The sequence below is a fragment of the Macrotis lagotis genome, chromosome 4, assembly GCF_037893015.1.
Source record: "Macrotis lagotis isolate mMagLag1 chromosome 4, bilby.v1.9.chrom.fasta, whole genome shotgun sequence".
Taxonomy (NCBI): domain Eukaryota; kingdom Metazoa; phylum Chordata; class Mammalia; order Peramelemorphia; family Peramelidae; genus Macrotis; species Macrotis lagotis.
In genome coordinates this window covers 161,422,645-161,438,025 of record NC_133661.1, presented here as the reverse complement: position 1 = coordinate 161,438,025, position 15,381 = coordinate 161,422,645, and the positions used below count along the sequence as shown (strand labels likewise).

General features: G+C 40.9%; 1 protein-coding gene across 1 annotated transcript in view; it reads right to left on the bottom strand.

Annotated features, from left to right (window-relative positions):
- Window positions 1-12,509, bottom strand: part of LOC141521709 (thrombospondin type-1 domain-containing protein 4-like) — a 481,139-nt gene extending 468,630 nt beyond the window's left edge. Inside the window, exon 1 of the mRNA XM_074234538.1 lies at window positions 12,421-12,509. The gene's annotated coding sequence lies outside the window, so the exon portion shown is untranslated. The remainder of the gene's footprint in view (window positions 1-12,420) is intronic.
- Between the last annotated feature and the right edge of the window lie 2,872 nt (window positions 12,510-15,381).

Below are 15,381 nucleotides of genomic sequence, written 5' to 3'. Positions count from 1 at the left end.
CCTTTTAACAACAAAAAAAAAACAATTTTTCTGCAAAAACATCAGTAATTATGACCAGCAATGTATACAATATACTGACATATTTGGAAAATAAGTTTATATTTATATAGTACTTTAAGATTTATAAAGCAACTTTTATACATTATCTCATCTCATCCTCACAACAACCTTATGAGGTAAGGACTATTAGTTTATCTATTTTACAGATGTTGAAATTGAGATTAAAAGATGTTGAATTGTCCAGGGTCACAAAACTAATAAGTGTCTGAGTTAAGATTTAAACCAAGGTCTTCCTCACTCTAAACTCAAAACTCTACCCACTATTCTGCTTTTCCTCTCAGGATTTCCTTCCCTCTTTGTATGTGATTCACTTTTGAAGAACATGGTTAACACTGTCATTCCTGATGGGTGTGTAGCCCCACTATCAAACCAATACCCTAGGTTGTCAAGTGTCTCTTTCCCCAAATGGGGCTTACAGATGGGCACAAAGGACAAAGAAGAGAAAGTTGAAAGCAGTAAGCAATTTCATTTCATGATATAATTATCACTGAGCAAGAACATCCAATGCAAGCTATAGAGACATTGGATCCAACAATAATCGATCAGATCATAAAGGTTAAAAGGGTCTGCAAAGTTTGTACTTCCCTATAGTTCTCCAATTATAAGAGAATCCAGTGCAAACATAGGTGGCCTGTGGATAGGATGACTTCAGACTACTCCAGTTTGTTTTGTGTGGGCAATGGTCCACACCACCAAAACCACCATTCTGGGACTTATCCCAATAAACTACACAGAGGGGCCAAGACTTTATCCTGTGCCAAGGAGGCTCAGCCTGAGCACCTGGATGACAAATCAAGGAATCTTGGAAGAAAAGGAGAAGCTAGACATTCCTGTCATTTATAGAATCAGACAAAGTAAAGGAAAAGATTTTCTGAGCTATCCCCTTGCATCCAGACTAGATTGTATGTACTCCCACCTTTGGGAGGGATGATATTGGACCCATTTTAAAAGTTCCGTAGAGCAGACAATGTGATTTAAAGTATAGAGAATTGGATTTGGAGCCTGGAAGACCTGGGCTTTTATTGGCTATGCAAGTGTAACCTGATTTCTCATTGTGGGAATAGGCAACTCCTTAAGATTATAAGTTGCAGGTCTAACCTATATGGGTAGAGTGTCCTCATTCAAGAGTTCCTGATTACAAAACCAAATCCCTATATCTATAGAAGAGATTATACAAACTTTTTTTTGTCCTTCCTCCATTATTTAAAAATAACAATTATAATAATAGCTAGTACAGCACTTTAATGTTGGCAATGCTCTTTACACATATTACCTCAATTGAATCTCACAACTGTCCTGTGAGATAAGCACTATTATTAGACTCATTTTATGGATTAGGAAGCTGAGGTTTAGAGAGGTCAAATGACTTGGATCACACAGCTAATAAATGCCTTGAAGCAAGATTTGAACTCATTTTTTTCTGAATCCAGCACTCTATTCATTATGTCAAAAGTTCTTCTGCATACCCAATTGACTCTTCCATTAAGAACCCATTCTAAGACTGCCACTTTAGCACTTACCATGAGCAAAAAAAGTGTTTTAATACAGAACCAAAATCATGTTAAAAATCAGTTTTATCCCTAGATCATCAGTTAACTCATGAATTTACTTGTTATTAAGAGAATTCTGTTTCCTTCCATAAATATTATGTGAAACAAAGCCTCAAAGAGTCAAACAAATCACTGAGATCCTGTATATTTATTTGTGTCCTAAAAAAAGAAAATTAAATGAAGGTGGAAAAGACCTCATTAGTTCAGGTCCATCTTTGTACCTTCTCTGACTTATAAAAGAATGAAGTCCTCGAATCCCATCCAAGGGTTCTTGTGCGCAGGGGACAGAACTTGTGGTTCGGGGGGGGGGGGGGTAGTCATAATGAAGAAATAAACATTGCTTAATGAAAAATGGTCTGCCCCTTAATGCAATCCAGAAATGGAATGTGCTATTGCCTCATGAGGTAGTGAGTTCACTGTCACTGAGAAGTCTTTCAGCAAAGGCTGGTTGACCACTTGTCAAAGAAGATGTAAAGTGGACTCATGCTTCTTATATGGTTTGGAACAGAGCACCCTTGAGGCCCCTTTCAACTCTAAAACATGAAGATTCCTCTTTCTCTCTTCCAAGTGGAAAAAAAGTATTTTTTAATGTTCTGTGCCAAGGAATGTGTAGCAGTATAAAGACTTGGTCATGCAAGAGGCCAAGATTAGGAGAGACCAAGCATTTGTCAGGGTGCAATGCAAGCAACAGGTCTAGAAAGAAGTTTTCATTATTTCAGGCAGTCTATTTCTTTCTCAGGACATAAAAACACAAAGATCCAATGACTTGATTGACTCTGTGAAGCCATCTAATCCACTCTTGCCCTCCACCCCATCCAAATACCTATTTAACAAATGAAGAAATTGAAGCCTTTCGAGGAGAAATGACTTTTCCAAGGTCACATAGTTTCAGAAATAGAATCTTGACAAGGTCAGGGAACTTATGAACTCTAATATAAAAGGAGTTAAAAGTCTAGGCATCAAAGAGTCATCAAGTTAGGTGGGTGATCAGCAAGATGGGAAAGGTAGCTCAATCTCAAAAGTTGAATCAAAAAAGTACATAAAGGTTAGACCCTTAAAAGTCACAACACTAAAGATTCTAAGGCAGGCAGCATGGGGTAGTGGAAGGTTCCCTGGCTTTGACATCAAACTTGGATTTAAATTCTGCTTCTGACACTTAACTGCCCATGTGACTTTGGGAAAATCACTTCTCTTCATACCTCAGTTTCCTTAACTATTAAATGAGGGAGGCAGGAGGCTATGGACTAGATGACCTATAAGGTCTCTTCCAGATTTCAATCTATGACTATAAGGGATACAAGCCTTAAGGAAGGAGTTCTTCACTCTTTTATATTGCTTTTATAAATTGCTCTAGCTACATGAAATTAGCTGGGATTTAGAACTACAAGTGTGAGGAAGATGAGGAAAGGAACTAGTGAACAGCAGCTATAGATGGAACTGATAAACTCAGAAAACCTATTCAATCTCCTTCTAAAATATGATAGTCCCAAGACATAAACTTAGGCACTGACTTTTTGGAAAATGATATGTGTCAACCACATTATATCTTGTTCAATATGACCCCAAGGTTTCCAGGAAGAAAACAGATAAACTCATTGTTGGGGATCTTGTTTATCAATTTTTCCTTCACAACTAAACCTCTTTCTTTCTATCTCTGTCCTTCCTCTGCTAAACACAGCTTAGCTGTATTCTAAGAAAATGAAAAAATAGAGCAACTGGCATTTTTCTCCAATCATAATCACAGACCAATTTATCCTTCCTATAAATCAAAGACCAAAATTCTACTTTCCTTCTGGAGTTGCTGCAGATGCAAAGAGATAATACCATAGTTCTTTTATTGCCAGAAGTCAAAAAAGAGCCATAGCCTAAAGGGTTAACATTTCATTTCCTTTCTCCTTTTATGTCTTAATCCCCATCCTGCTCTGGGTACATTCCAAACCCACCTGGAACAGGTCACAACCTGTAGGGAGCCCACCACTGGCCCTTCCTTTCCCCTGGCAGCAGATTAGATGGAGCTCTTGTTAATCACTCATTACATCTGTCCTAAGAGATGACCAGGCCCCCAAGCATGCAGGCAGGCAGCCAGTGCAGAACAGCAGCCAGGAGTGCACACGGGTGCCAAGGGCCTGCTGGCTGAATGACACCCTTCTGAGACAAGATATACATGGTGCTGAGCTTGACTGACTGCCCAGCAGGGTCATGCCCAGGAGAAGAGGGCTTCAGGTAAGAACCCTAATAAAGATGCCATGACAGTACCCAAAATGTATGTCAGACAAAGACAAAATATTCTTGCCCTGCCCAAACACAATAGTAAAAGTCTACTCTCCTAATATGATACATCATTTATTCAAGACAAAGATTAAAAGAAAACCACATGAGTGTAGTCTATTCTAAAGGTATCTCTTAACAGAAAAGAAAGGCATGGGATGAGCTTCACATTCTTACCACTCAATTGGTGGGGGAGGATGGAGAGGTGGTTCAGTGGACAGAATATCCGGGCCTAGAGTTAGAAACACCTTGCTTCAAATATAGCTTTAGACACTTACCAGCCCAGCAAGTCAAGAACCACTATGTTGCAATTGTTGACAGGAGTTCCCCAGATAAAAATCATAGATCTTTCCCTATATTCTAACTGGCTGCATGGTGGGAGTGGGGGGACACTGACTTCTACATAAGGAACAATGATGCCCACTCACATTTTATATAATACTGTCAGACTTATAAAATCCTTTACCCACAATAACTCATCAAGGTAGATAGTTCAAACATCAGTAACCCATTTTTTGTAGATGAGAATATTAACAACTGGAAAAGGTGAAATGACTTTCCAAGAATCACAAAGCGAGCAATTACCTGAGATCCAAAACCAAACTGTATAACACTTTCTACAAATATCAGGCTACATTAAGACATGTACCATGATGGTAAATGCTTAACTACCCTGGGGAGGGGGGGGATGTAAGCAGGACATACTTTTAATGTGCATTATTCACACTGCTTTAAGTCTAAATAATCAAGAAAACAATAAATCAAGCCCTGATTTGTAGTTTCTGCTGAGTTCCAAGCTTTAAATACGTACACTGAAACTTGAACAATTAGTCCTTTGAGCTGGTTTAAGCTGGTTCCAGCACATTCCTGCAGATTCACCAGCACTTTAGAAATTGAACCTGTCTGATGCCCAGGCTGGACTCAGGAGCAAGTTGGAGGAGCTTTTGCCGAAAAGAAAGGTTCTAGATTTCTCAGACCTTCATAAGTAGCTAAGAAACAGATGTGGAAAAATTATGGACAAGGGCAATAGTGAAGCATGATGGAAGCGGGGGTTGGGGGTGGTGATGGAGTGAATAGTTTTGAAATTGGAGTCCATTTATATTCTAAAACATGTCACTTTTAGGGGCAGCTAGGTGACACAGTGGATAGAGCAATGGCCCTGGAGTCAGGAGGACCTGAGTTCAAATCTAGTCTCAGACATATAATAATTACCTAGTTGTGTGACCTTGGGCAAGTCACTTAACCTCACTGCCTTGTAAAAAACTAAAAATAAAATATCACTCTTAATTATAGTGACTACACTATATCTGAAAAATTGGAAAGTATGTTCAGCTAGGATTTGAGGATTTTTATGATAGAAAAATATAATATTGCACATCCCCCCAGAATTCCCCATTTTCTAGTGTTTCTGCTCTCTACACTCACCCAAAGGACAAGTTCACATTTTAACCTGGAATAGAAGGAATGAATGATTCACTCCACAAAAAAGTGAATAGCTCAAGTCATTCAAAACTGTTCTTCCCCTAACACCCCCCCAGAGTTTTCCATCTTCTATACATTTGCTTACTTTATTAAAGATAATGAAACTATCTAACATATCTAGTGATTTATTTTTATAAGTATTTTATATACTACCCACCAAAATTATACATGAACCCTTCATTCCCCAGGACCTCTTCTTCCCAATATTGAACTTTCAGGATCTCTGGACTTTGTCATCTATCTTAGCACTGAATCCTAAGGACTGCTGTGATTTCTCTCTGTCCTAAAGCTAAATATTCCTATATGAGTTGTCTTCTCCAGTTGCAATATGAACTCATTGACAGGAAGGATGATCTTGTTTCTTTTGCAATTTGTATTCCCAGATAATAGAGCAGTGCTTGATACATAGCAAGGGCTTAATAAATGCATTCCCATTGCATTTGATTATCTTTTTCAATATTTATAAACTATCATTATCCCTATTTCACATATGAATAAATTGAGTCATAGCGAGATTAAAATATTTACCCAATATCACATTTCTACTAAGGATCAAGTGTAAAATTCAAGTTCATCTTCTCACTCCAAATCCAATGCTTCTGTTCAATAACAATGCCTCCCCATACCACACCTACCTTTCTCATGCATAGAATATACCCTTTGCCTCAGTCTCCATCTTCTGAACTATTTTATCACTTTATGTTGCCTATTATCTGTTCAGAATATATCTTTTTTGTTTTAAAGTCCACAATATAGGGCCACTTCCCCTTGCTAACTTAATTTCATATTATCACTAAAGATTGAATCTAGAAGAGATACTTTGAAAATTCATTTGTATGATACCTCACAGTTTGTAATGCAATTTACTTGCAATTCCTCAGTTGATCCTCAGTATTATCAACACTTTCTCCAGTTAATATTTTCTTCAATTTTTTCATATTACTTGCCAGTCCACTATATATGTTGTGATTTCTTGCTTCCTTTGTGCATGGTATCCCTATGGCTGGAATAACTTCTTTCAACCTTCCCCCTCCCTAGTCTTCATTCTGAAATTCCTTTACAATCCTTAAAGCCCAAAACAAGTGTATCTCTTCCATGAAGCTTCAAGTTGGAAGTGCTCAGACAACACTTCAGAAGTCTAAGTGGAAAAGATGGTGGAAAAAAAAGAGATATAAGTGAAACTTCAGAAGGCAAATGATATTAGTTGGATTTTAATGGATGGCTATGAATTCAAGAAAGCAAAGAATAATCTGGATTAATTTAATCAAGTACTGCAATTGACCTACACCAGGGTAGATGAAAAATTACATTATTACTTAAGGTGCAGTTCCAGAGTGGATAGCAAGGCCCAGAAATTCTGAGAGTGAATGAAGGGGAGGTATATGAAAAAAGCTGGTTAGAAAATGCAGTGCCAGATTGTAGAGGTTTGTGAATGCCAGGCAAAGTAGTTTGAATTTACTGCAAAAACAGTAAGGAATTACTGATAAATTTTTATCAGAAGGACTAAAACTATATACAAAGAAAACTAATCTAGTAGTAGTATGACTGAGGAACTGAAGTAAGGAGAGAGAGGAGGTGAAAGGATGAAAGACCATTGCAACAGTCCAGGGAATGGTACTAGTGAGAATAGCGATAGATGTGAGAGATGGTACAGAGACAGAACTGGCAGGTAATTGATTATACATGAGTGTTGAGAGAAAGAAGAAAGAAAAAAAAGTTATGAAAATGATAATAATAGTTGCCCTTCAATTTGAAGAGAACCATGCCAACCAAATTAATGATGGCATGATTTTCCCATTATGTTTATGATAGTGAAGGGTATATTGTGGAAGACATCCCTTCTCATTTGCCTTTTCCAGAACCATACACCCCATGGCCTGATTTGATAGGAAACAGGACCACTGGTGATGATCTGGTGATAATCTCTTAGTCTCTGAATTTGGTTCTCTTCCTTCCATATCAGAAAGGCATTTCAGCACTCCATCAACACTGGGCAAGCACCAGCATGTGATATCTGGTAATAGAATGGGACAATTTGTCTCTCAATGGTCTAATAATCAGTTTGGCCTTTCTTTCAGATCTTCCACTTTCAACCACACTGTCCCCAGAACCAAAAGACTTTGGTTTCTCAGAAGCTGCCAGGTTGGTCATGGAAATAATGCCATCAGATCACTAGTCAGCATCATTTATGATCAGAATTATGATGGTATCTGCTCATCTTTGAATATGAAAATGAAAGATTGGATGAATGGTGGTGCCAGAGACAAACTCTAAAGACAAAAGAAGGAGCAAATTTAGGTGCAAAAATAAGCTCAGTCTTGGATATGTCAAAGAACCAATGGCTTATTGTTAGCAATGTCCTATATTCAAGGAGAGATGAGAAGCTAAAAGTTAGGACAGGTGAGACAGATTTGGGAGTCATCTGCATAGAAGTAGCTGAAACCACAGAAGTAGACGAGATTGCCAAGAAAGGGAAAATATAGAAAGGAGAGGAAAGACTCAAGCACAAATCCAAACAAGGGATTCAAAGTTCTAAACAAGGGACAGAGCCAAGAAAGGGAGGATGGAAGAACATCTTAAAGACAGAGTCCATTTGAAAATTTTGCCTAGAAGCACCCAAAAAGAAGCTGCTTTTCCTCCAGGGAACGACCAAGACATTTTGAGACCCTGAGCAAAAGATATAAGACATAACACGGTGTGCTTTCATCAAAAAGATAGTAAATGTTTTAAATCAAAACATTTTCTGCATCTATGCAAAAGTATGGGGGGGGAACAAAAGGAGAACAGAGAAAAATAGGGAAAGATAAAATGCAAAGGAGAAAAGATCTGGGTGAACAGCTATGCCCTTTGAGCCTTCTCTCATTACTCTCTTTTGGAAAGTTGAACCATCCTTATTTGAAACTATCAGTCATGTCCTAATGAATCACATTTTCAGCAGTCTGCTATCCTGAGCTCCACCACCACATTTTTAAATGCCTCAGACACTTCCTGTTGTATACCTCTTTGTCACCTCAAACCAACGAGACTAAACTAACCAAAACAGTCATAATTTTATGAATAATGACTTGCTCCTATTCTTGATTTTCTATTTTTGTCCATAAGTTAGAGGACCTGAGTTCAAATTCTGTCTCTGCCATTTATTATGTGACCCTAAGCATTTCCCTTTACCTCTCTGAGCCTATATCCTCATCAACATAAAATGAGGAGATTGGATTAAATGATCCTTTACAACTCTAAAGGAAGTTGCCATAAGCAAAAACATCTCACAATCCAAGGACATAGGAGATGCGGAAGAGGTGAAACAGAACAAGTCAGAAGAAGGGTGAGATAGGAACAAGACAAACATGTTCTGCTGATACTTCCTTGTAAAGTCTCCTGTCTCTTGCTTTCTTTACTTTATCACTGCAACTAAGTGGTACAATGGTTAGAGCACTGACCTTGAAATCAAGAGGAAGGGAGTTCTAATGCAGCCTCAAAAATTTGACTCTTACTAGCTATGTGACCTTGGGCAAGTCACTTAACCCTAATTGCCTCACATCCAAGGCTATCTCCAATAGTCCTGATTCATATCTGGCCACTGGACCCAGATGGTTATGGAGAAAAAAGTGAAGCTTATGACATAGCATAGCACCCCACCCATTCAAATCCAATTCATGTACTTGTTATGGAACCATTTCCCTGATGTCATGGTCTTCTCCAAAAATGGAGGACATGGGTGGCTAGGTGGCACAGTAGATAGAGCACCTGCCCTGGAGTCAGGAGTACCTGGGTTCAAATCCAGCCTGACACTTAATAATGACCTAGCTGTGTGGCCTTGGGAAAGCCACTTAACCCCATTGCCTAGCAAAAAAAAAAGAACAAACACTATTATAACTTTATCACTGCTTGTACCTTAGATTACACCTTTATTATCCCTCGCCCAGATTCCTGAAATAGCCTCCTAACTTGTTTCCCAATATCCCCAATCAAATCCATTCATTATGTCCCCAAATAATTTTCCTCAAATTTTCCTTTATTCCTGCTCAGAATCCCCTGGTCAGAAATTTTCACTTATCATGGGATAAACTCATCAGTCTGACATGGAAGAATCTTCACAGCCCGGTCTCAGACTACCTCTTCAACTCTCCTACCCTCTCCCCATCTTCTCCCAATATGAACCCTCCACCCCAAAAAGTCAAATCACTCCACTGCTTTCTAAACATGCTTTATAATTTTTTGAACTCATGCTCCATCTTTGAGAATTTCCTCACTCCTCCTGCTTCAAGAGTCAACTCAAATACTACATTTTTGAATATTCCTTTCTTTCTTTTCTCATGCTAGCCCAGAATGACTCAAAGTCCCAACTTGATTGTCAATGACATGTAAGGCACCTTATCCTCCTTCGCCTTCTTCACTTGCTGAATTCTTAGCTCTGCTTTCCTATCAACTCAAATGCCAGGAACTCAAACTTCAGAAAGCCTTCTGTGTTTCCTCCAACAATATTCTCCTCCCAGACCTTAATATGATACTGTCCTTTGTTTTATGCCACTCTGACTTTTATCATATAACATTGTACACTAAAGTTATCCTACTATTATCCCTACTAGACTAAAAGCTCCATAAGAGCAGGACTATCTTTTACCTAAACTTTGTGCCTAACACAAATCAGGGAACTGCACAAAGTAATAATTCATTGTCAAATAAATAGACTGCCTTCTATTGTTAACTTTTTGAATATATATACACATTGATATCTTCCCAACTATACTGAACCTTTAGAAAAGGGGGCTTTATGTAATTTAGATTTAGTCCATGTATTGCCAATCAAACATTTGATGTTTTGATCCCCTTGTGTGTGTGGGGGGGATGCCTTATATCAATTAATCAGCAATCCACAAGGATGAACTGCCCAGAATTTTGCTGGAAGTTCAACCTTGATAGTGAGACAATCTCCTTCTTAAGAAATATCATAGGGGCGGCTAGGTGGCGCAGTAGATAAAGCACTGGCCTTGGAATCAGGAGTACCTGGGTTCAAATCCAGTCTCAGACACTTAATTACCTAGCTGTGTGACCCTGGGCAAGCCACTTAACCCCATTTGCCTTGCAAAAAAAAAAAAAAGAAACTTCATTCTACTGAGAGATAAAGTAACTTTATAGATAGCATTTTACACATAGTATATATGCATGGTATTTTAAAACACTACGCATACATAGTATTTTATATATGGTTACATAGTATTTTACAAACAGTATGTATACATAATATTTTATATAGTTATATTGTATCTTACATAGTATGTATGGTGTTTTATACACAGTTTGCATACAAAATAAGTACATAATGTCAGGGAAAATGGGAGTGACACTAACATCGGGGAATTGAGAGGAAATACCTCTTACACAAAGTGGTATTAAAGGTGAGCCTGGACAGTATCTAGGGGTTCAAAGAGCTTAGAGTAAGGAGGAAGGGCATTCCAGGAATCTGAAACAACCCATGCAAAGTCCCAGAGCAGGAGGTGGACTCTCCCATGTTGAGCCTTATCCTTAATCCAAGGGTTCTTTACTATGAATAGATTTCAAGGGGTCTGTGAACTTGGATGGGAAAAATTACACTTTTATTTTCTCTAACTCCTAACTGAAATTTAGCATTTCCATTCGTAGAATGGTAAGGAGCCCATTCCATTCACTAGACTGCCAAAGGGGTCCTTGACACAAAAAAGGTTAAGAACCCCAGCCCTAATCCCTTTATAGCAAGGGGCCTCTTTTGTAGCAGTTCATTCAGGAGGATTCCCTCTCTCCTGCCTAATTCTCACTACTTAATTGTAGAATAGAAGTTGATGTTTTAAAGGAGTTCAGAAAAATTAAATAAATGATATCAAAAGGAATGCGGGGCAGATATATTGAAGATCACTGTATTTGACTGCTCTGCACTCCATTCAGTAAGAATAAAACTCACCTAAATCAAAGACCCCCCATGCCCATATCACCTTAGGCAAGTAAACTGAAAAACAAGTCACAAATAATTTCAGGTATTAGAGAGCCCTTACAAATCCAATCCAACTCTCTTCTTTTACAAATGAAACAACTGAGAACCATATTCTAAAGCACATTCCTAGAAAACCAAATTCATCGCTTCACTCATAGAGGGAAGGTTCCAAACCTGAAGAATTCCATAGGAAACTAAACTTTTATTTTAAAAATAAACTCGTAAGTTGTTTGAAGACAAAAGTAGCTCTGCCCCGAGCCAATTCTAAAACAGGGCACAAGGAGGGCAGGTATTTTGAAACAAATTTTGGAGAGCTCATCAGAGCTGGAACAGAAGGTGAAAAGAGATCCAGAACATCATAGAAAGCTGACTGTACGACGTAGCTGAAGCTAACACACACTTGCAACAGAGGCAGTTTTTTTTTTAAGAGGCCCCCCTCATATCGTGGAGGCCCTAGAATTGAGCTCGGTTAGCTTGTACCTAAATCCAACCCAACTCTCCCCAAGCCAGGAGAACAGGCGGCCCCATCCCCTGCACGCAGGGACGCTTTGGAGTGGGGAGGGCGGGAAGCAAGGGCTGGGTGGGCAGGGTCTGCTCCAGCCTCCACCCGGCGGTTTGAGGCCCATCCCCTCTCCGGGCCAGGGCTCCAGTGAGCAAGGAGCCCCTGCCCGGGAACTGGAGAACAGCGAATTGCGCCAGACTGGCCGAGCCTGACTGAACTTGATTGAAAGTTAAAGCCCCTTCGAGGAGGCGCAGAGCTGAGACCCCGACGAGCTCCGGGAACCCTGGGCAGGGAGTGGAAAGATAAAAGAATGGACACCCACAGTGGGGCAGGCTAGCCACACGCACACCGACACCGGGGCGCACGCTTTCCCCAAGCCCCGAGGCGAGATCGCGGGACACACACAAACTCCGGGGCACCCGAGGTGACACACCCACTCGCCTGTGCCGCGCGCAGGGACGGACACACACACACACACACACACACACACACACACACACACACACAGTCACACTCATTCTCCCCGAGGTCCCGAGCGCGGAGGGCAGCGGCGGGAGGCGCGCGGTCCGGTCCGGGCTGGGCGGGCGGCTCACCTGGCGGTCAGTGTCCGGGAGCGGCCGGAGCGGCTCGCCTCCACTTGCCTTCCCCTGCCTCGCCTCGCCTCGCCTCGCCTCGCCTCCTCGTGCTTCCCGGAGCCTGGCAAGGGCCGCCCGACGCCGCATGGGCTGTGCCCCCCGCCCTGGCCCCGGCTGCGCCCACTGGCCCGGCCGGCCCGCGCTCTGGCTCTGGCTGCTCGGGCAGCGGGTCGGGCACGCCGCGCTCTGGCTCCCGATTTCTGATCCCCACTCCCGGCTACCTCCGTCCCGTCCCTCCTCCCTCTCCCGCTCCCCCGGCCTCCCGCTGTCAAAAGGCGCCCCCTCCTGCCTCCCCCTGGCGGCCGACTCGGGCAAGGGCATCCCCTCCTCAATATCCCCGACCTACTGAAGACAGCAGCGCCAGGCGCCCGTGACAGAGGTCCGGGAAAGAAAAAACTCTAAGGCCTAGGAACCAGAGCTATCCCCTTAATCCCTCCTCCCGCCTAACAAGACCTTTGCCTATGTGCCTCCCAGAGGGGATGACCCCGAGATTCTAGAAAGTCAGAGATAAGATACGCAGTACCTGTGTGACCTTAGGTAAGTCACTTATCCTCTGTCCTGCCTCAGTTCCTCAACTGAAAAATGAGAATAATGATAGCATCTACCTCACAAGATTACCGTTAGTATCAAATGATATATACTATTTGTAAAAATAAAAAAACAATTGTTTAGCACAACATCTGGTATAATTTAGATACTTAGCAAGCGGTTACAAAAGTGGGAAGAAGGGAGGGAGGGAGGGAGGGAAGGAGAAAGAAAGAAAGAAAGAAACAAACAAACAAACAAACAAACAAAGAAGAAAGAAAGAAAGAAAGAAAGAAAGAAAGAAAGAAAGAAAGAAAGAAAGAAGGAGAAAGAAAGAAAGAGAAAGAAAGAAAGAAAGAAAGAAAGAAAGAAAGAAAGAAAGAAAGAAAGAAGGAAGGAAGGAAAAGAAAGAAAGAAGCAAAGAGAGGGAGGAAAGAGGGAGGGAGGAGGGAAGGGAGGCAGGCAGGAAGGGAGGGAGGAAGGGAGGGAGGAAGGAAGGAAGGAAGGAAGGAAGGAAGGAAGGAAGGAAGGAGGGAGGGGAGGGAGGGAGGGAGGGAGGAAGGAAGGAAGGAAGGAAGGAAGGAAGGAAGGAAGGAAGGAAGGAAGGAAGGAAGGAAGGAAGGAAGGAAGGAAGGAAGGAAGGAAGATGGAGGTTCTGGGTTTATTAGGTTTTCTAACTGAAAGGGGTCTAATGATATCTAATGAGATGAAGCAGCTTGCCCAAGGTCACACAGGTAGTAACTTGCACCCCACATTAGATTTGGAGCTAGAGGACCTCTGATCAAATCCTGCTACTTTACAATCTTTATGACCCTGGATAAGTCATTTTACTTCTCTAAACCTCAGTTTCTTTCTATGTAAAATGCCAAATTTGAACTATAGCTATGATCCTATCTAAGCAGCAGAACTAAACTCAGATCAACTCATTCAAACCCTTGGTCCCTTACCACACACCTATGCAAGAAGTATTGGGAAAAGAATGAATGACCCTAGAGTTCTAGCCATCTTGGTGACATTTCTCTGTCTGTCTGTCTGTCTGCCTTTCTCTCTCTCTCTCTCTCTCTCTCTCTCTCTCTCTCTCTCTGTCTGTCTGCCTCTCTCTCTCTCTCTCTCTCTCTCTCTCTCTCTCTCACACACACACACACACACACACACACACACACACACATACACCACCCTTTCTTGGGAGGGACATGCAGCAGCCTGAGGGATTCATAGTTTCCCAGTATCTCACTGCCATTTTCTAACTAGCAAGTTGCCTTGAAACATGAGGATCACTTATATTGAAGCAGCAGAGGAGAGAACAAAGATGTTCAATATCCTCCAATATTTATGGGTTCTCTGTAGATGGAGAGATCACCATCAATTATAATTACAAACCAATTAGTGACAATCATCCTACTAACTGTAAGGTATTTCAGATCTCTCTAGAAGTTTCATATGAATTTTAATTGGATTCCCCTATGTGTTTCTGGAGCTCGCTTAGCTTACTAATTATTGGTTAGTTTACTAATTCCCACCTAAAGATAGGACTATGAGATAAAATGAATAAAGAAATGTCATAAATCAATGATTTCATGATGGTCCAAATCCCATCTCTACCCCATATTCTTATTAATCACACACTGGGAATTTTGTAATTATACTCACTTCTCAGTCAAAAGTAGATCATAAAACTACCTGACATTTATATAATACTACTGACATTTATATAATACATCAAAACTTACAAAACAGTTTACTACATATATGATCTCATTTGAGCTTACAACACTCCTATGTAGTAAATGATAATAGTTTACACAGACATACATGTGAATGTATATGTATATGTAAATAAGTGGATGTATATAATCCCCAAACCATCAGACCTACTTCAAGCCCAGACTTTGCATTTTTCAACAAGGGAGAAATCATTATGGAGGAAAAACCCACCTTCCTCATCACCACTAACAATAATTGTTGACCAACTGTCATTAACAGGCCAATAAGCACAAAAATTCTAGGAGTAGGAGCATCCATCCCCCTCCAACCCAGACAAACATCTCAACCTGCTTCCAGTCCAGCCTCCAAATCCATCAACTAGGGAGGCAGCTCCAGTGAAGAAGGGGCTGGTGATCCCCAACAACTGATAACCAACACCACTTACTTGGCAGTCAAACCAACTTAACTAAAGCATTAGGGTACCCCCAAGTAAGAAACAGGAGCCAGTGTGCACCAAATAAGTTAAGTCATTAGCCCCCACCTTAACCACCATTTTCCCTCAGACTCTGATGGAAATAGCCTAGGAGTCTGAACCCAAGAACTTGGGAATAGTAATGCTTCCAGACAAGTGACTGCAGCTATTACTATGGGAAGCAATCCTTGTGGAGATGCGGCCTGACAACTACTCCT